Source organism: Engystomops pustulosus, chromosome 9 (assembly GCF_040894005.1).
Source record: "Engystomops pustulosus chromosome 9, aEngPut4.maternal, whole genome shotgun sequence".
NCBI lineage: Eukaryota > Metazoa > Chordata > Amphibia > Anura > Leptodactylidae > Engystomops > Engystomops pustulosus.
This window is the reverse complement of record NC_092419.1, coordinates 63,216,190-63,235,811: the sequence shown is the minus strand read 5'-3', so window position 1 is coordinate 63,235,811 and position 19,622 is coordinate 63,216,190. Positions and strand designations below refer to the sequence as shown.

General features: G+C 45.0%; 38 pseudogenes; all 38 read right to left on the bottom strand.

The window, feature by feature from the left end:
* Positions 1 to 376: 376 nt before the first annotated feature.
* Positions 377 to 495, bottom strand: LOC140095902 (5S ribosomal RNA; annotated as a pseudogene).
* A 69-nt stretch (positions 496 to 564) lies between these two features.
* Positions 565 to 683, bottom strand: LOC140079166 (5S ribosomal RNA; annotated as a pseudogene).
* Positions 684 to 1,886: 1,203 nt separating this feature from the next.
* LOC140079165 (5S ribosomal RNA) lies at positions 1,887 to 2,005 on the bottom strand (annotated as a pseudogene).
* Positions 2,006 to 2,075: 70 nt separating this feature from the next.
* On the bottom strand, positions 2,076 to 2,194 carry LOC140096457 (5S ribosomal RNA; annotated as a pseudogene).
* A 448-nt stretch (positions 2,195 to 2,642) lies between these two features.
* On the bottom strand, positions 2,643 to 2,761 carry LOC140095901 (5S ribosomal RNA; annotated as a pseudogene).
* Positions 2,762 to 2,830: 69 nt separating this feature from the next.
* Positions 2,831 to 2,949, bottom strand: LOC140079164 (5S ribosomal RNA; annotated as a pseudogene).
* Positions 2,950 to 5,286: 2,337 nt separating this feature from the next.
* LOC140082179 (5S ribosomal RNA) lies at positions 5,287 to 5,405 on the bottom strand (annotated as a pseudogene).
* Positions 5,406 to 5,475: 70 nt separating this feature from the next.
* On the bottom strand, positions 5,476 to 5,594 carry LOC140095584 (5S ribosomal RNA; annotated as a pseudogene).
* A 259-nt stretch (positions 5,595 to 5,853) lies between these two features.
* LOC140089116 (5S ribosomal RNA) lies at positions 5,854 to 5,972 on the bottom strand (annotated as a pseudogene).
* Positions 5,973 to 6,042: 70 nt separating this feature from the next.
* Positions 6,043 to 6,161, bottom strand: LOC140090034 (5S ribosomal RNA; annotated as a pseudogene).
* Positions 6,162 to 6,986: 825 nt separating this feature from the next.
* Positions 6,987 to 7,105, bottom strand: LOC140079162 (5S ribosomal RNA; annotated as a pseudogene).
* Positions 7,106 to 7,175: 70 nt separating this feature from the next.
* On the bottom strand, positions 7,176 to 7,294 carry LOC140083428 (5S ribosomal RNA; annotated as a pseudogene).
* A 69-nt stretch (positions 7,295 to 7,363) lies between these two features.
* Positions 7,364 to 7,482, bottom strand: LOC140093472 (5S ribosomal RNA; annotated as a pseudogene).
* Positions 7,483 to 7,551: 69 nt separating this feature from the next.
* Positions 7,552 to 7,670, bottom strand: LOC140096665 (5S ribosomal RNA; annotated as a pseudogene).
* A 70-nt stretch (positions 7,671 to 7,740) lies between these two features.
* On the bottom strand, positions 7,741 to 7,859 carry LOC140093470 (5S ribosomal RNA; annotated as a pseudogene).
* Positions 7,860 to 7,928: 69 nt separating this feature from the next.
* LOC140094861 (5S ribosomal RNA) lies at positions 7,929 to 8,047 on the bottom strand (annotated as a pseudogene).
* Positions 8,048 to 8,117: 70 nt separating this feature from the next.
* Positions 8,118 to 8,236, bottom strand: LOC140083252 (5S ribosomal RNA; annotated as a pseudogene).
* Positions 8,237 to 9,439: 1,203 nt separating this feature from the next.
* Positions 9,440 to 9,558, bottom strand: LOC140085494 (5S ribosomal RNA; annotated as a pseudogene).
* Positions 9,559 to 10,761: 1,203 nt separating this feature from the next.
* LOC140084695 (5S ribosomal RNA) lies at positions 10,762 to 10,880 on the bottom strand (annotated as a pseudogene).
* Positions 10,881 to 10,950: 70 nt separating this feature from the next.
* On the bottom strand, positions 10,951 to 11,069 carry LOC140084534 (5S ribosomal RNA; annotated as a pseudogene).
* A 69-nt stretch (positions 11,070 to 11,138) lies between these two features.
* LOC140090325 (5S ribosomal RNA) lies at positions 11,139 to 11,257 on the bottom strand (annotated as a pseudogene).
* Positions 11,258 to 11,515: 258 nt separating this feature from the next.
* On the bottom strand, positions 11,516 to 11,634 carry LOC140098208 (5S ribosomal RNA; annotated as a pseudogene).
* A 69-nt stretch (positions 11,635 to 11,703) lies between these two features.
* LOC140092097 (5S ribosomal RNA) lies at positions 11,704 to 11,822 on the bottom strand (annotated as a pseudogene).
* A 448-nt stretch (positions 11,823 to 12,270) lies between these two features.
* On the bottom strand, positions 12,271 to 12,389 carry LOC140082675 (5S ribosomal RNA; annotated as a pseudogene).
* Positions 12,390 to 13,026: 637 nt separating this feature from the next.
* On the bottom strand, positions 13,027 to 13,145 carry LOC140093903 (5S ribosomal RNA; annotated as a pseudogene).
* Positions 13,146 to 13,593: 448 nt separating this feature from the next.
* Positions 13,594 to 13,712, bottom strand: LOC140097969 (5S ribosomal RNA; annotated as a pseudogene).
* Positions 13,713 to 13,782: 70 nt separating this feature from the next.
* LOC140098837 (5S ribosomal RNA) lies at positions 13,783 to 13,901 on the bottom strand (annotated as a pseudogene).
* A 70-nt stretch (positions 13,902 to 13,971) lies between these two features.
* LOC140098836 (5S ribosomal RNA) lies at positions 13,972 to 14,090 on the bottom strand (annotated as a pseudogene).
* A 1,392-nt stretch (positions 14,091 to 15,482) lies between these two features.
* LOC140079161 (5S ribosomal RNA) lies at positions 15,483 to 15,601 on the bottom strand (annotated as a pseudogene).
* A 70-nt stretch (positions 15,602 to 15,671) lies between these two features.
* Positions 15,672 to 15,790, bottom strand: LOC140089206 (5S ribosomal RNA; annotated as a pseudogene).
* A 448-nt stretch (positions 15,791 to 16,238) lies between these two features.
* On the bottom strand, positions 16,239 to 16,357 carry LOC140095899 (5S ribosomal RNA; annotated as a pseudogene).
* Positions 16,358 to 16,426: 69 nt separating this feature from the next.
* Positions 16,427 to 16,545, bottom strand: LOC140083703 (5S ribosomal RNA; annotated as a pseudogene).
* Positions 16,546 to 16,993: 448 nt separating this feature from the next.
* On the bottom strand, positions 16,994 to 17,112 carry LOC140096909 (5S ribosomal RNA; annotated as a pseudogene).
* A 448-nt stretch (positions 17,113 to 17,560) lies between these two features.
* LOC140096908 (5S ribosomal RNA) lies at positions 17,561 to 17,679 on the bottom strand (annotated as a pseudogene).
* Positions 17,680 to 18,693: 1,014 nt separating this feature from the next.
* Positions 18,694 to 18,812, bottom strand: LOC140097430 (5S ribosomal RNA; annotated as a pseudogene).
* Positions 18,813 to 18,882: 70 nt separating this feature from the next.
* LOC140083237 (5S ribosomal RNA) lies at positions 18,883 to 19,001 on the bottom strand (annotated as a pseudogene).
* Positions 19,002 to 19,070: 69 nt separating this feature from the next.
* Positions 19,071 to 19,189, bottom strand: LOC140092133 (5S ribosomal RNA; annotated as a pseudogene).
* A 259-nt stretch (positions 19,190 to 19,448) lies between these two features.
* On the bottom strand, positions 19,449 to 19,567 carry LOC140089115 (5S ribosomal RNA; annotated as a pseudogene).
* Positions 19,568 to 19,622: the final 55 nt, after the last annotated feature.

Below are 19,622 nucleotides of genomic sequence, written 5' to 3'. Positions count from 1 at the left end.
TCAACAGAACTTGGGATTCCCAGCCAGTCTCCCATGCTGGTACTTGCCAAGCCTTAAGCTGCATCGCTGCTGCGATCTGAAAAGAGCACACACATTCAGCTTAGAATGGCCGTTGACAGCAGTTGTTCAATTTGAACCTTCTTCTACTATCTCATAGAGAAACTAACACAATTTTCAGGTTCAAAAAGGTCACCAGAACTTGGAATTCCCAGCCAGTCTCCCATGCTGGTACTTGCCAAGCCTTAAGCTGCATCGCTGCTGCGATCTGAGAAGAGCACGCACATTCAGCTTAGAATTGCCGTTGACAGCAGCTTTTCAATTTGAACCTTCTTTTACTATCTCATACAGAAACTAACACAATTTTCAGGTTCAAAAAGGTCAACGGAACTTGGGATTCCCAGCCAGTCTCCCATGCTGGTACTTGCCAAGCCTTAAGCTGCATCGCTGCTGCGATCTGACAAGAGCACGCACATTCAGCTTAGAATGGCCGTTGACAGCAGCTCTTCAATTTGAACCTTCTTTTACTATCTCATAGAGAAACTAACACATTTTCAGGTTCAAAACGGTCAACAGAACTTGGGATTCCCAGCCAGTCTCCCATGCTGGTACTTGCCAAGCCTTAAGCTGCATTGCTGCTGCGATCTGACGAGAGCAGGCACATTCAGCTTAGAATGGCCGTTGACAGCAGCTGTCCAATTTGAACCTTCTTTTACTATCTCATAGAGAAACTAACACAATTTTCAGGTTCAAAAAGGTCAACGGAACTTTGGATTCCCAGCCAGTCTCCCATGCTGGTACTTCCCAAGCCTTAAGCTGCATTGCTGCTGCGATCTGACGAGAGCAGGCACATTCAGCTTAGAATGGCCGTTGACAGCAGCTGTTCAATTTGAACCTTCTTTTACTATCTCATAGAGAAACTAACACAATTTTCAGGTTCAAAAAAGTCACCAGAACTTGGGATTCCCAGCCAGTCTCCCATGCTGGTACTTGCCAAGCCTTAAGCTGCATTGCTGCTGCGATCTGACAAGAGCAGGCACATTCAGCTTAGAATGGCCATTGACAGCAGCATTTCAAATTGAACCTTCTTTTACTATCTCATAGAGAAACCAAAACAATTTTCAAGTTCAAAAACGTCAACAGAACTTGGGATTCCCAGCCAGTCTCCCATGCTGGAACTTGCCACGCCTTAAGCTGCATCGCTGCTGCGATCTGACAAGAGCACGCACATTCAGCTTAGAATGGCCGTTGACAGCAGCTGTTCAATTTGAACCTTCTTTTACTATCTCATAGAGAAACTAACACAATTTTCAGGTTCAAAAAGGGCAACGGAACTTGGGATTCCCAGCCAGTCTCCCATGCTGGTACTTGCCAAGCCTTAAGCTGCATTGCTGCTGCGATCTGGCGAGAGCAGGCACATTCAGCTTAGAATGGCCATTGACAGCAGTTGTTCAATTTGAACCTTCTTCTACTATCTTATATAGAAACTAACACAATTTTCAGGTTCAAAAAGGTCACCAGAACTTGGGATTCCAAGCCAGTCTCCCATGCTGGTACTTGCCAAGCCTTAAGCTGCATTGCTGCTGCAATCTGACAAGAGCAGGCACATTCAGCTTAGAATGGCCGTTGACAGCAGCTGTTCAATTTGAACCTTCTTTTGCTATCTCATAGAGAAACTAACACAATTTTCAGGTTCAAAAAGGTCACCAGAACTTGGGATTCCAAGCCAGTCTCCCATGCTGGTACTTGCCAAGCCTTAAGCTGCATCGCTGCTGCGATCTGACAAGAGCACGCACATTCAGCTTAGAATGGCCGTTGACAGCAGCTGTTCAATTTGAACCTTCTTTTACTATCTCATAGAGAAACTAACACATTTTCAGGTTCAAAAAGGTCAACAGAACTTGGGATTCCCAGCCAGTCTCCCATGCTGGTACTTGCCAAGCCTTAAGCTGCATTGCTGCTGCGATCTGACGAGAGCAGGCACATTCAGCTTAGAATGGCCGTTGACAGCAAATGTTCAATTTGAACCTTCTTTTACTATCTCATAGAGAAACTAACACAATTTTCAGGTTCAAAAAGGTCAACGGAACTTGGGATTCCCAGCCAGTCTCCCATGCTGGTACTTGCCAAGCCTTAAACTGCATTGCTGCTGCAATCTGACGAGAGCAGGCACATTCAGCTTAGAATTGCCGTTGACAGCAGCTGTTCAATTTGAACCTTCTTTTACTATCTCATAGAGAAACTAACACAATTTTCAGGTTCAAAAAGGTCAACAGAACTTGGGATTCCCAGCCAGTCTCCCATGCTGGTACTTGCCAAGCCTTAAGCTGCATCGCTGCTGCGATCTGAAAAGAGCACACACATTCAGCTTAGAATGGCCGTTGACAGCAGTTGTTCAATTTGAACCTTCTTCTACTATCTCATAGAGAAACTAACACAATTTTCAGGTTCAAAAAGGTCACCAGAACTTGGAATTCCCAGCCAGTCTCCCATGCTGGTACTTGCCAAGCCTTAAGCTGCATCGCTGCTGCGATCTGAGAAGAGCACGCACATTCAGCTTAGAATTGCCGTTGACAGCAGCTTTTCAATTTGAACCTTCTTTTACTATCTCATACAGAAACTAACACAATTTTCAGGTTCAAAAAGGTCAACGGAACTTGGGATTCCCAGCCAGTCTCCCATGCTGGTACTTGCCAAGCCTTAAGCTGCATCGCTGCTGCGATCTGACAAGAGCACGCACATTCAGCTTAGAATGGCCGTTGACAGCAGCTCTTCAATTTGAACCTTCTTTTACTATCTCATAGAGAAACTAACACATTTTCAGGTTCAAAAAGGTCAACAGAACTTGGGATTCCCAGCCAGTCTCCCATGCTGGTACTTGCCAAGCCTTAAGCTGCATTGCTGCTGCGATCTGACGAGAGCAGGCACATTCAGCTTAGAATGGCCGTTGACAGCAGCTGTCCAATTTGAACCTTCTTTTACTATCTCATAGAGAAACTAACACAATTTTCAGGTTCAAAAAGGTCAACGGAACTTTGGATTCCCAGCCAGTCTCCCATGCTGGTACTTCCCAAGCCTTAAGCTGCATTGCTGCTGCGATCTGACGAGAGCAGGCACATTCAGCTTAGAATGGCCGTTGACAGCAGCTGTTCAATTTGAACCTTCTTTTACTATCTCATAGAGAAACTAACACAATTTTCAGGTTCAAAAAAGTCACCAGAACTTGGGATTCCCAGCCAGTCTCCCATGCTGGTACTTGCCAAGCCTTAAGCTGCATTGCTGCTGCGATCTGACAAGAGCAGGCACATTCAGCTTAGAATGGCCATTGACAGCAGCATTTCAAATTGAACCTTCTTTTACTATCTCATAGAGAAACCAAAACAATTTTCAAGTTCAAAAACGTCAACAGAACTTGGGATTCCCAGCCAGTCTCCCATGCTGGAACTTGCCACGCCTTAAGCTGCATCGCTGCTGCGATCTGACAAGAGCACGCACATTCAGCTTAGAATGGCCGTTGACAGCAGCTGTTCAATTTGAACCTTCTTTTACTATCTCATAGAGAAACTAACACAATTTTCAGGTTCAAAAAGGGCAACGGAACTTGGGATTCCCAGCCAGTCTCCCATGCTGGTACTTGCCAAGCCTTAAGCTGCATTGCTGCTGCGATCTGGCGAGAGCAGGCACATTCAGCTTAGAATGGCCATTGACAGCAGTTGTTCAATTTGAACCTTCTTCTACTATCTTATATAGAAACTAACACAATTTTCAGGTTCAAAAAGGTCACCAGAACTTGGGATTCCAAGCCAGTCTCCCATGCTGGTACTTGCCAAGCCTTAAGCTGCATTGCTGCTGCAATCTGACAAGAGCAGGCACATTCAGCTTAGAATGGCCGTTGACAGCAGCTGTTCAATTTGAACCTTCTTTTGCTATCTCATAGAGAAACTAACACAATTTTCAGGTTCAAAAAGGTCACCAGAACTTGGGATTCCAAGCCAGTCTCCCATGCTGGTACTTGCCAAGCCTTAAGCTGCATCGCTGCTGCGATCTGACAAGAGCACGCACATTCAGCTTAGAATGGCTGTTGACAGCAGCTGTTCAATTTGAACCTTCTTTTACTATCTCATAGAGAAACTAACACAATTTTCAGGTTCAAAAAGGGCAACGGAACTTGGGATTCCCAGCCAGTCTCCCATGCTGGTACTTGCCAAGCCTTAAGCTGCATTGCTGCTGCGATCTGGCGAGAGCAGGCACATTCAGCTTAGAATGGCCATTGACAGCAGTTGTTCAATTTGAACCTTCTTCTACTATCTTATATAGAAACTAACACAATTTTCAGGTTCAAAAAGGTCACCAGAACTTGGGATTCCAAGCCAGTCTCCCATGCTGGTACTTGCCAAGCCTTAAGCTGCATTGCTGCTGCAATCTGACAAGAGCAGGCACATTCAGCTTAGAATGGCCGTTGACAGCAGCTGTTCAATTTGAACCTTCTTTTGCTATCTCATAGAGAAACTAACACAATTTTCAGGTTCAAAAAGGTCACCAGAACTTGGGATTCCAAGCCAGTCTCCCATGCTGGTACTTGCCAAGCCTTAAGCTGCATCGCTGCTGCGATCTGACAAGAGCACGCACATTCAGCTTAGAATGGCCGTTGACAGCAGCTGTTCAATTTGAACCTTCTTTTACTATCTCATAGAGAAACTAACACAATTTTCAGGTTCAAAAAGGGCAACGGAACTTGGGATTCCAAGCCAGTCTCCCATGCTGGTACTTGCCAAGCCTTATGCTGCATTGCTGCTGCGATCTGGCGAGAGCAGGCACATGCAGCTTAGAATGGCCGTTGACAGCAGTGGTTCAATTTGAACCTTCTTCTACTATCTTATATAGAAACTAACACAATTTTCAGGTTCAAAAAGGTCACCAGAACTTGGGATTCCAAGCCAGTCTCCCATGCTGGTACTTGCCAAGCCTTAAGCTGCATTGCTGCTGCAACCTGACAAGAGCAGGCACATTCAGCTTAGAATGGCCGTTGACAGCAGCTGTTCAATTTGAACCTTCTTTTGCTATCTCATAGAGAAACTAACACAATTTTCAGGTTCAAAAAGGTCACCAGAACTTGGGATTCCAAGCCAGTCTCCCATGCTGGTACTTGCCAAGCCTTAAGCTGCTTCGCTGCTGCGATCTGACAAGAGCACGCACATTCAGCTTAGAATGGCCGTTGACAGCAGCTGTTCAATTTGAACCTTCTTTTACTATCTCATAGAGAAACTAACACATTTTCAGGTTCAAAAAGGTCAACAGAACTTGGGATTCCCAGCCAGTCTCCCACGCTGGTACTTGCCAAGCCTTAAGCTGCATTGCTGCTGCGATCTGACGAGAGCAGGCACATTCAGCTTAGAATGGCCGTTGACAGCAGCTGTTCAATTTGATCCTTCTTTTACTATCTCATAGAGAAACTAACACAATTTTCAGGTTCAAAAAGGTCAACGGAACTTGGGATTCCAAGCCAGTCTCCCATGCTGGTACTTGCCAAGCCTTAAACTGCATTGCTGCTGCGATCTGACGAGAGCAGGCACATTCAGCTTAGAATTGCCGTTGACAGCAGCTGTTCAATTTGAACCTTCTTTTACTATCTCATAGAGAAACTAACACAATTTTCAGGTTCAAAAAGGTCAACAGAACTTGGGATTCCCAGCCAGTCTCCCATGCTGGTACGTGCCAAGCCTTAAGCTGCATCGCTGCTGCGATCTGAAAAGAGCACACACATTCAGCTTAGAATGGCCGTTGACAGCAGTTGTTCAATTTGAACCTTCTTCTACTATCTCATAGAGAAACTAACACAATTTTCAGGTTCAAAAAGGTCAACAGAACTTGGGATTCCCAGCCAGTCTCCCATGCTGGTACTTGCCAAGCCTTAAGCTGCATTGCTGCTGCGATCTGACGAGAGCAGGCACATTCAGATTAGAATGGCCGTTGACAGCAGCTGTTCAATTTGAACCTTCTTTTACTATCTCATAGAGAAACTAACACAATTTTCAGGTTCAAAAAGGTCAACGGAACTTGGGATTCCCAGCCAGTCTCCCATGCTGGTACTTGCCAAGCCTTAAGCTGCATTGCTGCTGCGATCTGACGAGAGCAGGCACATTCAGCTTAGAATGGCTGTTGACAGCAGCTGTTCAATTTGAACCTTCTTTTACTATCTCATAGAGAAACTAACACAATTTTCAGGTTCAAAAAAGTCACCAGAACTTGGGATTCCCAGCCAGTCTCCCATGCTGGTACTTGCCAAGCCTTAAGCTGCATTGCTGCTGCGATCTGACAAGAGCAGGCACATTCAGCTTAGAATGGCCGTTGACAGCAGCATTTCAAATTGAACCTTCTTTTACTATCTCATAGAGAAACTAAAACAATTTTCAAGTTCAAAAACGTCAACAGAACTTGGGATTCCCAGCCAGTCTCCCATGCTGGAACTTGCCAAGCCTAAAGCTGCATCGCTGCTGCGATCTGACAAGAGCACGCACATTCAGCTTAGAATGGCCGTTGACAGCAGCTGTTCAATTTGAACCTTCTTTTACTATCTCATAGAGAAACTAACACAATTTTCAGGTTCAAAAAGGGCAACGGAACTTGGGATTCCCAGCCAGTCTCCCATGCTGGTACTTGCCAAGCCTTAAGCTGCATTGCTGCTGCGATCTGGCGAGAGCAGGCACATTCAGCTTAGAACGGCCATTGACAGCAGTTGTTCAATTTGAACCTTCTTCTACTATCTTATATAGAAACTAACACAATTTTCAGGTTCAAAAAGGTCACCAGAACTTGGGATTCCAAGCCAGTCTCCCATGCTGGTACTTGCCAAGCCTTAAGCTGCATCGCTGCTGCGATCTGACAAGAGCACGCACATTCAGCTTAGAATGGCCGTTGACAGCAGCTGTTCAATTTGAACCTTCTTTTACTATCTCATAGAGAAACTAACACATTTTCAGGTTCAAAAAGGTCAACAGAACTTGGGATTCCCAGCCAGTCTCCCATGCTGGTACTTGCCAAGCCTTAAGCTGCATTGCTGCTGCGATCTGACGAGAGCAGGCACATTCAGCTTAGAATGGCCGTTGACAGCAGCTGTTCAATTTGAACCTTCTTTTACTATCTCATAGAGAAACTAACACAATTTTCAGGTTCAAAAAGGACAACGGAACTTGGGATTCCCAGCCAGTCTCCCATGCTGGTACTTGCCAAGCCTTAAGCTGCATTGCTGCTGCGATCTGACGAGAGCAGGCACATTCAGCTTAGAATGGCCGTTGACAGCAGCTGTTCAATTTGAACCTTCTTTTACTATCTCATAGAGAAACTAACACATTTTCAGGTTCAAAAAGGTCAACGGAACTTGGAATTCCCAGCCAGTCTCCCATGCTGGTACTTGCCAAGCCTTAAGTTGCATTGCTGCTGCGATCTGACGAGAGCAGGCAAATTCAGCTTAGAATGGCCGTTGACAGCAGCTGTTCAATTTGAACCTTCTTTTACTATCTCATAGAGAAACTAACACATTTTCAGGTTCAAAAAGGTCTACAGAACTTGGGATTCCCAGCCAGTCTCCCATGCTGGTACTTGCCAAGCCTTAAGCTGCATCGCTGCTGCAATCTGACGAGAGCAGGCACATTCAGCTTAGAATTGCCGTTGACAGCAGCTGTTCAATTTGAACCTTCTTTTACTATCTCATAGAGAAACTAACACAATTTTCAGGTTCAAAAAGGTCAACGGAACTTGGAATTCCCAGCCAGTCTCCCATGCTGGTACTTGCCAAGCCTTAAGTTGCATTGCTGCTGCGATCTGACGAGAGCAGGCAAATTCAGCTTAGAATGGCCGTTGACAGCAGCTGTTCAATTTGAACCTTCTTTTACTATCTCATAGAGAAACTAACACATTTTCAGGTTCAAAAAGGTCAACAGAACTTGGGATTCCCAGCCAGTCTCCCATGCTGGTACTTGCCAAGCCTTAAGCTGCATTGCTGCTGCAATCTGACGAGAGCAGGCACATTCAGCTTAGAATTGCCGTTGACAGCAGCTGTTCAATTTGAACCTTCTTTTACTATCTCATAGAGAAACTAACACAATTTTCAGGTTCAAAAAGGTCAACAGAACTTGGGATTCCCAGCCAGTCTCCCATGCTGGTACTTGCCAAGCCTTAAGCTGCATCGCTGCTGCGATCTGACGAGAGCAGGCACATTCAGCTTAGAATGGCCATTGACAGCAGCTGTTCAATTTGAACCTTCTTTTACTATCTCATAGAGAAACTAACACAATTTTCAGGTTCAAAAAGCTCAACAGAACTTGGGATTCCCAGCCAGTCTCCCATGCTGGTACTTGCCAAGCCTTAAGCTGCATCGCTGCTGCGATCTGACAAGAGCACACACATTCAGCTTAGAATGGCCGTTGACAGCAGTTGTTCAATTTGAACCTTCTTCTACTATCTCATAGAGAAACTAACACAATTTTCAGGTTCAAAAAAGTCACCAGAACTTTGGATTCCCAGCCAGTCTCCCATGCTGGTACTTGCCAAGCCTTAAGCTGCATTTCTGCTGCGATCTGACAAGAGCACGCACATTCAGCTTAGAATGGCCATTGACAGCAGCTGTTCAATTTGATACTTCTTTTACTATCTCATATAGAAACTAACACAATTTTCAGGTTCAAAAAGGTCAACAGAACTTGGGATTCCAAGCCAGTCTCCCATGCTGGTACTTGCCAAGCCTTAAGCTGCATCGCTGCTGCGATCTGACAAGAGCACGCACATTCAGCTTAGAATGGCCGTTGACAGCAGCTGTTCAATTTGAAAGTTCTTTTACTATCTCATAGAGAAACTAACACAATTTTCAGGTTCAAAAAGGGCAACGGAACTTGGGATTCCCAGCCAGTCTCCCATGCTGGTACTTGCCAAGCCTTAAGCTGCATTGCTGCTGCGATCTGGCAAGAGCAGGCACATTCAGCTTAGAATGGCCATTGACAGCAGTTGTTCAATTTGAACCTTCTTCTACTATCTTATATAGAAACTAACACAATTTTCAGGTTCAAAAAGGTCACCAGAACTTGGGATTCCAAGCCAGTCTCCCATGCTGGTACTTGCCAAGCCTTAAGCTGCATTGCTGCTGCAATCTGACAAGAGCAGACACATTCAGCTTAGAATGGCCGTTGACAGCAGCTGTTCAATTTGAACCTTCTTTTGCTATCTCATAGAGAAACTAACACAATTTTCAGGTTCAAAAAGGTCACCAGAACTTGGGATTCCAAGCCAGTCTCCCATGCTGGTACTTGCCAAGCCTTAAGCTGCATCGCTGCTGCGATCTGACAAGAGCACGCACATTCAGCTTAGAATGGCCGTTGACAGCAGCTGTTCAATTTGAACCTTCTTTTACTATCTCATAGAGAAACTAACACATTTTCAGGTTCAAAAAGGTCAACAGAACTTGGGATTCCCAGCCAGTCTCCCATGCTGGTACTTGCCAAGCCTTAAGCTGCATTGCTGCTGCGATCTGACGAGAGCAGGCACATTCAGCTTAGAATTGCCGTTGACAGCAGCTGTTCAATTTGAACCTTCTTTTACTATCTCATAGAGAAACTAACACAATTTTCAGGTTCAAAAAGGTCAACAGAACTTGGGATTCCCAGCCAGTCTCCCATGCTGGTACTTGCCAAGCCTTAAGCTGCATCGCTGCTGCGATCTGACAAGTGCACGCACATTCAGATTAGAATTGCCGTTGACAGTAGCTTTTCAATTTGAACCTTCTTTTACTATCTCATACAGAAACTAACACAATTTTCAGGTTCAAAAAGGTCAACGGAACTTGGGATTTCCAGCCAGTCTCCCATGCTGGTACTTGCCAAGCCTTAAGCTGCATTTCTGCTGCGATCTGACAAGAGCAGGCACATTCAGCTTAGAATGGCCATTGACAGCAGTTGTTCAATTTGAACCTTCTTCTACTATCTCATATAGAAACTAACACAATTTTCAGGTTCAAAAAGGTCACCAGAACTTGTGATTCCAAGCCAGTCTCCCATGCTGGTACTTGCCAAGCCTTAAGCTGCATCGCTGCTGCGATCTGACAAGAGCACGCACATTCAGCTTAGAATGGCCGTTGACAGCAGCTGTTCAATTTGAAAGTTCTTTTACTATCTCATAGAGAAACTAACACAATTTTCAGGTTCAAAAAGGGCAACGGAACTTGAGATTCCCAGCCAGTCTCCCATGCTGGTACTTGCCAAGCCTTAAGCTGCATTGCTGCTGCGATCTGGCAAGAGCAGGCACATTCAGCTTAGAATGGCCATTGACAGCAGTTGTTCAATTTGAACCTTCTTCTACTATCTTATATAGAAACTAACACAATTTTCAGGTTCAAAAAGGTCACCAGAACTTGGGATTCCAAGCCAGTCTCCCATGCTGGTACTTGCCAAGCCTTAAGCTGCATTGCTGCTGCAATCTGACAAGAGCAGGCACATTCAGCTTAGAATGGCCGTTGACAGCAGCTGTTCAATTTGAACCTTCTTTTGCTATCTCATAGAGAAACTAACACAATTTTCAGGTTCAAAAAGGTCACCAGAACTTGGGATTCCAAGCCAGTCTCCCATGCTGGTACTTGCCAAGCCTTAAGCTGCATCGCTGCTGCGATCTGACAAGAGCACGCACATTCAGCTTAGAATGGCCGTTGACAGCAGCTGTTCAATTTGAACCTTCTTTTACTATCTCATAGAGAAACTAACACATTTTCAGGTTCAAAAAGGTCAACAGAACTTGGGATTCCCAGCCAGTCTCCCATGCTGGTACTTGCCAAGCCTTAAGCTGCATTGCTGCTGCGCTCTGACGAGAGCAGGCACATTCAGCTTAGAATGGCCGTTGACAGCTGCTGTTCAATTTGAACCTTCTTTTACTATCTCATAGAGAAACTAACACAATTATTAGGTTCAAAAAGGTCAACGGAACTTGGGATTCCCAGCCAGTCTCCCATGCTGGTACTTGCCAAGCCTTAAGCTGCATTGCTTCTGCGATCTGACGAGAGCAGGCACATTCAGCTTAGAATGGCCGTTGACAGCAGCTGTTCAATTTGAACCTTCTTTTACTATCTCATAGAGAAACTAACACATTTTCAGGTTCAAAAAGGTCAACGGAACTTGGAATTCCCAGCCAGTCTCCCATGCTGGTACTTGCCAAGCCTTAAGTTGCATTGCTGCTGCGATCTGATGAGAGCAGGCAAATTCAGCTTAGAATGGCCGTTGACAGCAGCTGTTCAATTTGAACCTTCTTTTACTATCTCATAGAGAAACTAACACATTTTCAGGTTCAAAATGGTCAACAGAACTTGGGATTCCCAGCCAGTCTCCCATGCTGGTACTTGCCAAGCCTTAAGCTGCATTGCTGCTGCAATCTGACAAGAGCAGGCACATTCAGCTTAGAATTGCCGTTGACAGCAGCTCTTCAATTTGAACCTTCTTTTACTATCTCATAGAGAAATTAACACAATTTTCAGGTTCAAAAAGGTCAACGGAACTTGGAATTCCCAGCCAGTCTCCCATGCTGGTACTTGCCAAGCCTTAAGTTGCATTGCTGCTGCGATCTGACGAGAGCAGGCAAATTCAGCTTAGAACGGCCGTTGACAGCAGCTGTTCAATTTGAACCTTCTTTTACTATCTCATAGAGAAACTAACACATTTTCAGGTTCAAAAAGGTCAACAGAACTTGGGATTCCCAGCCAGTCTCCCATGCTGGTACTTGCCAAGCCTTAAGCTGCATTGCTGCTGCAATCTGATGAGAGCAGGCACATTCAGCTTAGAATTGCCGTTGACAGCAGCTGTTCAATTTGAACCTTCTTTTACTATCTCATAGAGAAACTAACACAATTTTCAGGTTCAAAAAGGTCAACAGAACTTGGGATTCCCAGCCAGTCTCCCATGCTGGTACTTGCCAAGCCTTAAGCTGCATTGCTGCTGCAATCTGAAAAGAGCACACACATTCAGCTTAGAATGGCCGTTGACAGCAGTTGTTCAATTTGAACCTTCTTCTACTATCTCATAGAGAAACTAACACAATTTTCAGGTTCAAAAAGGTCACCAGAACTTGGGATTCCCAGCCAGTCTCCCATGCTGGTACTTGCCAAGCCTTAAGCTGCATCGCTGCTGCGATCTGACAAGAGCACGCACATTCAGCTTAGAATTGCCGTTGACAGCAGCTTTTCAATTTGAACCTTCTTTTACTATCTCATACAGAAACTAACACAATTTTCAGGTTCAAAAAGGTCAACGGAACTTGGGATTCCCAGCCAGTCTCCCATGCTGGTACTTGCCAAGCCTTAAGCTGCATTGCTGCTGCGATCTGACGAGAGCAGGCACATTCAGCTTAGAATGGCCATTGACAGCAGCTGTTCAATTTGAACCTTCTTTTACTATCTCATAGAGAAACTAACACAATTTTCAGGTTCAAAAAGGTCAACAGAACTTGGGATTCCCAGCCAGTCTCCCATGCTGGTACTTGCCAAGCCTTAAGCTGCATCGCTGCTGCGATCTGACAAGAGCACACACATTCAGCTTAGAATGGCCGTTGACAGCAGTTGTTCAATTTGAACCTTCTTCTACTATCTCATAGAGAAACTAACACAATTTTCAGGTTCAAAAAAGTCACCAGAACTTGGGATTCCCAGCCAGTCTCCCATGCTGGTACTTGCCAAGCCTTAAGCTGCATCGCTGCTGCGATCTGACAAGAGCAGGCACATTCAGCTTAGAATGGCCGTTGACAGCAGCGTTTCAAATTGAACCTTCTTTTACTATCTCATAGAGAAACTAAAACAATTTTCAAGTTCAAAAAGGTCAACAGAACTTGGGATTCCCAGCCAGTCTCCCATGCTGGAACTTGCCAAGCCTTAAGCTGCATCGCTGCTGCGATCTGACAAGAGCACGCACATTCAGCTTAGAATGGCCGTTGACAGCAGCTGTTCAATTTGAACCTTCTTTTACTATCTCATAGAGAAACTAACACAATTTTCAGGTTCAAAGAGGTCAACAGAACTTGGGATTCCCAGCCAGTCTCCCATGCTGGTACTTGCCAAGCCTAAAGCTGCATTGCTGCTGCGATCTGACAAGAGCAGGCACATTCAGCTTAGAATGGCCATTGACAGCAGTTGTTCAATTTGAACCTTCTTCTACTATCTCATATAGAAACTAACACAATTTTCAGGTTCAAAAAGGTCACCAGAACTTGGGATTCCAAGCCAGTCTCCCATGCTGGTACTTGCCAAGCCTTAAGCTGCATCGCTGCTGCGATCTGACAAGAGCACGCACATTCAGCTTAGAATGGCCGTTGACAGCAGCTGTTCAATTTGAAAGTTCTTTTACTATCTCATAGAGAAACTAACACAATTTTCAGGTTCAAAAAGGGCAACAGAACTTGGGATTCCCAGACAGTCTCCCATGCTGGTACTTGCCAAGCCTTAAGCTGCATTGCTGCTGCGATCTGGCAAGAGCAGGCACATTCAGCTTAGAATGGCCATTGACAGCAGTTGTTCAATTTGAACCTTCTTCTACTATCTTATATAGAAAATAACACAATTTTCAGGTTCAAAAAGGTCACCAGAACTTGGGATTCCAAGCCAGTCTCCCATGCTGGTACTTGCCAAGCCTTAAGCTGCATTGCTGCTGCGATCTGACGAGAGCAGGCACATTCAGCTTAGAATGGCCGTTGACAGCAGCTGTTCAATTTGAACCTTCTTTTACTATCTCATAGAGAAACTAACACAATTTTCAGGTTCAAAAAGGTCAACGGAACTTGGGATTCCCAGCCAGTCTCCCATGCTGGTACTTGCCAAGCCTTAAGCTGCATTGCTGCTGCGATCTGGCAAGAGCAGGCACATTCAGCTTAGAATGGCCATTGACAGCAGTTGTTCAATTTGAACCTTCTTCTACTATCTTATATAGAAACTAACACAATTTTCAGGTTCAAAAAGGTCAACGGAACTTGGGATTCCCAGCCAGTCTCCCATGCTGGTACTTGCCAAGCCTTAAGCTGCATTGCTGCTGCGATCTGGCAAGAGCAGGCACATTCAGCTTAGAATGGCCATTGACAGCAGTTGTTCAATTTGAACCTTCTTCTACTATCTTATATAGAAAATAACACAATTTTCAGGTTCAAAAAGGTCACCAGAACTTGGGATTCCAAGCCAGTCTCCCATGCTGGTACTTGCCAAGCCTTAAGCTGCATTGCTGCTGCAATCTGACGAGAGCAGGCACATTCAGCTTAGAATGGCCGTTGACAGCAGCTGTTCAATTTGAACCTTCTTTTACTATCTCATAGAGAAACTAACACAATTTTCAGGTTCAAAAAGGTCATCGGAACTTGGGATTCCCAGCCAGTCTCCCATGCTGGTACTTGCCAAGCCTTAAGCTGCATTGCTGCTGCGATCTGGCAAGAGCAGGCACATTCAGCTTAGAATGGCCCTTGACAGCAGTTGTTCAATTTGAACCTTCTTCTACTATCTCATATAGAAACTAACACAATTTTCAGGTTCAAAAAGGTCACCAGAACTTGGGATTCCAAGCCAGTCTCCCATGCTGGTACTTGCCAAGCCTTAAGCTGCATTGCTGCTGCAATCTGACAAGAGCAGGCACATTCAGCTTAGAATGGCCGTTGACAGCAGCTGTTCAATTTGAACCTTCTTTTGCTATCTCATAGAGAAACTAACACAATTTTCAGGTTCAAAAAGGTCACCAGAACTTGGGATTCCAAGCCAGTCTCCCATGCTGGTACTTGCCAAGCCTTAAGCTGCATCGCTGCTGCGATCTGACAAGAGCACGCACATTCAGCTTAGAATGGCCGTTGACAGCAGCTGTTCAATTTGAACCTTCTTTTACTATCTCATAGAGAAACTAACACAATTTTCAGGTTCAAAAAGGGCAACGGAACTTGGGATTCCCAGCCAGTCTCCCATGCTGGTACTTGCCAAGCCTTAAGCTGCATTGCTGCTGCGATCTGGCGAGAGCAGGCACATTCAGCTTAGAATGGCCATTGACAGCAGTTGTTCAATTTGAACCTTCTTCTACTATCTTATATAGAAACTAACACAATTTTCAGGTTCAAAAAGGTCACCAGAACTTGGGATTCCAAGCCAGTCTCCCATGCTGGTACTTGCCAAGCCTTAAGCTGCATTGCTGCTGCAATCTGACAAGAGCAGGCACATTCAGCTTAGAATGGCCGTTGACAGCAGCTGTTCAATTTGAACCTTCTTTTGCTATCTCATAGAGAAACTAACACAATTTTCAGGTTCAAAAAGGTCACCAGAACTTGGGATTCCAAGCCAGTCTCCCATGCTGGTACTTGCCAAGCCTTAAGCTGCATCGCTGCTGCGATCTGACAAGAGCACGCACATTCAGCTTAGAATGGCCGTTGACAGCAGCTGTTCAATTTGAACCTTCTTTTACTATCTCATAGAGAAACTAACACATTTTCAGGTTCAAAAAGGTCAACAGAACTTGGGATTCCCAGCCAGTCTCCCATGCTGGTACTTGCCAAGCCTTAAGCTGCATTGCTGCTGCGATCTGACGAGAGCAGGCACATTCAGCTTAGAATGGCCGTTGACAGCAGCTGTTCAATTTGAACCTTCTTTTACTATCTCATAGAGAAACTAACACAATTTTCAGGTTCAAAAAGGTCAACGGAACTTGGGATTCCCAGCCAGTCTCCCATGCTGGTACTTGCCAAGCCTTAAACTGCATTGCTGCTGCGATCTGACGAGAGCAGGCACATTCAGCTTAGAATTGCCGTTGACAGCAGCTGTTCAATTTGAACCTTCTTTTACTATCTCATAGAGAAACTAACACAATTTTCAGGTTCAAAAAGGTCAACAGAACTTGGGATTCCCAGCCAGTCTCCCATGCTGGTACTTGCCAAGCCTTAAGCTGCATTGCTGCTGCGATCTGAAAAGAGCACACACATTCAGCTTAGAATGGCCGTTGACAGCAGTTGTTCAATTTGAACCTTCTTCTACTATCTCATAGAGAAACTAACACAATTTTCAGGTTCAAAAAGGTCACCAGAACTTGGAATTCCCAGCCAGTCTCCCATGCTGGTACTTGCCAAGCCTTAAGCTGCATCGCTGCTGCGATCTGAGAAGAGCACGCACATTCAGCTTAGAATTGCCGTTGACAGCAGCTTTTCAATTTGAACCTTCTTTTACTATCTCATACAGAAACTAACACAATTTTCAGGTTCAATAAGGTCAACGGAACTTGGGATTCCCAGCCAGTCTCCCATGCTGGTACTTGCCAAGCCTTAAGCTGCATCGCTGCTGCGATCTGACAAGAGCACGCACATTCAGCTTAGAATGGCCGTTGACAGCAGCTGTTCAATTTGAACCTTCTTTTACTATCTCATAGAGAAACTAACACATTTTCAGGTTCAAAAAGGTCAACAGAACTTGGGATTCCCAGCCAGTCTCCCATGCTGGTACTTGCCAAGCCTTAAGCTGCATTGCTGCTGCGATCTGACGAGAGCAGGCACATTCAGCTTAGAATGGCCATTGACAGCAGCTGTTCAATTTGAACCTTCTTTTACTATCTCATAGAGAAACTAACACAATTTTCAGGTTCAAAAAAGTCACCAGAACTTGGGATTCCCAGCCAGTCTCCCATGCTGGTACTTGCCAAGCCTTAAGCTGCATTGCTGCTGCGATCTGACAAGAGCAGGCACATTCAGCTTAGAATGGCCATTGACAGCAGCATTTCAAATTGAACCTTCTTTTACTATCTCATAGAGAAACCAAAACAATTTTCAAGTTCAAAAACGTCAACAGAACTTGGGATTCCCAGCCAGTCTCCCATGCTGGAACTTGCCACGCCTTAAGCTGCATTGCTGCTGCGATCTGACGAGAGCAGGCACATTCAGCTTAGAATGGCCGTTGACAGCAGCTGTTCAATTTGAACCTTCTTTTACTATCTCATAGAGAAACTAACACAATTTTCAGGTTCAAAAAGGGCAACGGAACTTGGGATTCCCAGCCAGTCTCCCATGCTGGTACTTGCCAAGCCTTAAGCTGCATTGCTGCTGCGATCTGGCGAGAGCAGGCACATTCAGCTTAGAATGGCCATTGACAGCAGTTGTTCAATTTGAACCTTCTTCTACTATCTTATATAGAAACTAACACAATTTTCAGGTTCAAAAAGGTCACCAGAACTTGGGATTCCAAGCCAGTCTCCCATGCTGGTACTTGCCAAGCCTTAAGCTGCATTGCTGCTGCAATCTGACAAGAGCAGGCACATTCAGCTTAGAATGGCCGTTGACAGCAGCTGTTCAATTTGAACCTTCTTTTGCTATCTCATAGAGAAACTAACACAATTTTCAGGTTCAAAAAGGTCACCAGAACTTGGGATTCCAAGCCAGTCTCCCATGCTGGTACTTGCCAAGCCTTAAGCTGCATCACTGCTGCGATCTGACAAGAGCACGCACATTCAGCTTAGAATGGCTGTTGACAGCAGCTGTTCAATTTGAACCTTCTTTTACTATCTCATAGAGAAACTAACACAATTTTCAGGTTCAAAAAGGGCAACGGAACTTGGGATTCCCAGCCAGTCTCCCATGCTGGTACTTGCCAAGCCTTAAGCTGCATTGCTGCTGCGATCTGGCGAGAGCAGGCACATTCAGCTTAGAATGGCCATTGACAGCAGTTGTTCAATTTGAACCTTCTTCTACTATCTTATATAGAAACTAACACAATTTTCAGGTTCAAAAAGGTCACCAGAACTTGGGATTCCAAGCCAGTCTCCCATGCTGGTACTTGCCAAGCCTTAAGCTGCATTGCTGCTGCAATCTGACAAGAGCAGGCACATTCAGCTTAGAATGGCCGTTGACAGCAGCTGTTCAATTTGAACCTTCTTTTGCTATCTCATAGAGAAACTCACACAATTTTCAGGTTCAAAAAGGTCACCAGAACTTGGGATTCCAAGCCAGTCTCCCATGCTGGTACTTGCCAAGCCTTAAGCTGCATCGCTGCTGCGATCTGACAAGAGCACGCACATTCAGCTTAGAATGGCCGTTGACAGCAGCTGTTCAATTTGAACCTTCTTTTACTATCTCATAGAGAAACTAACACAATTTTCAGGTTCAAAAAGGGCAACGGAACTTGGGATTCCAAGCCAGTCTCCCATGCTGGTACTTGCCAAGCCTTATGCTGCATTGCTGCTGCGATCTGGCGAGAGCAGGCACATGCAGCTTAGAATGGCCGTTGACAGCAGTGGTTCAATTTGAACCTTCTTCTACTATCTTATATAGAAACTAACACAATTTTCAGGTTCAAAAAGGTCACCAGAACTTGGGATTCCAAGCCAGTCTCCCATGCTGGTACTTGCCAAGCCTTAAGCTGCATTGCTGCTGCAATCTGACAAGAGCAGGCACATTCAGCTTAGAATGGCCGTTGACAGCAGCTGTTCAATTTGAACCTTCTTTTGCTATCTCATAGAGAAACTAACACAATTTTCAGGTTCAAAAAGGTCACCAGAACTTGGGATTCCAAGCCAGTCTCCCATGCTGGTACTTGCCAAGCCTTAAGCTGCTTCGCTGCTGCGATCTGACAAGAGCACGCACATTCAGCTTAGAATGGCCGTTGACAGCAGCTGTTCAATTTGAACCTTCTTTTACTATCTCATAGAGAAACTAACACATTTTCAGGTTCAAAAAGGTCAACAGAACTTGGGATTCCCAGCCAGTCTCCCATGCTGGTACTTGCAAAGCCTTAAACTGCATTGCTGCTGCGATCTGACGAGAGCAGGCACATTCAGCTTAGAATGGCCGTTGACAGCAGCTGTTCAATTTGAACCTTCTTTTACTATCTCATAGAGAAACTAACACAATTTTCAGGTTCAAAAAGGTCAACGGAACTTGGGATTCCCAGCCAGTCTCCCATGCTGGTACTTGCCAAGCCTTAAACTGCATTGCTGCTGCGATCTGACGAGAGCAGGCACATTCAGCTTAGAATGGCCGTTGACAGCAGCTGTTCAATTTGAACCTTCTTTTACTATCTCATAGAGAAACTAACACATTTTGAGGTTCAAAAAGGTCAACGGAACTTGGAATTCCCAGCCAGTCTCCCATGCTGGTACTTGCCAAGCCTTAAGCTGCATTGCTGCTGCAATCTGACGAGAGCAGGCACATTCAGCTTAGAATTGCCGTTGACAGCAGCTGTTCAATTTGAACCTTCTTTTACTATCTCATAGAGAAACTAACACAATTTTCAGGTTCAAAAAGGTCAACAGAACTTGGGATTCCCAGCCAGTCTCCCATGCTGGTACGTGCCAAGCCTTAAGCTGCATCGCTGCTGCGATCTGAAAAGAGCACACACATTCAGCTTAGAATGGCCGTTGACAGCAGTTGTTCAATTTGAACCTTCTTCTACTATCTCATACAGAAACTAACACAATTTTCAGGTTCAAAAAGGTCAACAGAACTTGGGATTCCCAGCCAGTCTCCCATGCTGGTACTTGCCAAGCCTTAAGCTGCATTGCTGCTGCGATCTGACGAGAGCAGGCACATTCAGATTAGAATGGCCGTTGACAGCAGCTGTTCAATTTGAACCTTCTTTTACTATCTCATAGAGAAACTAACACAAT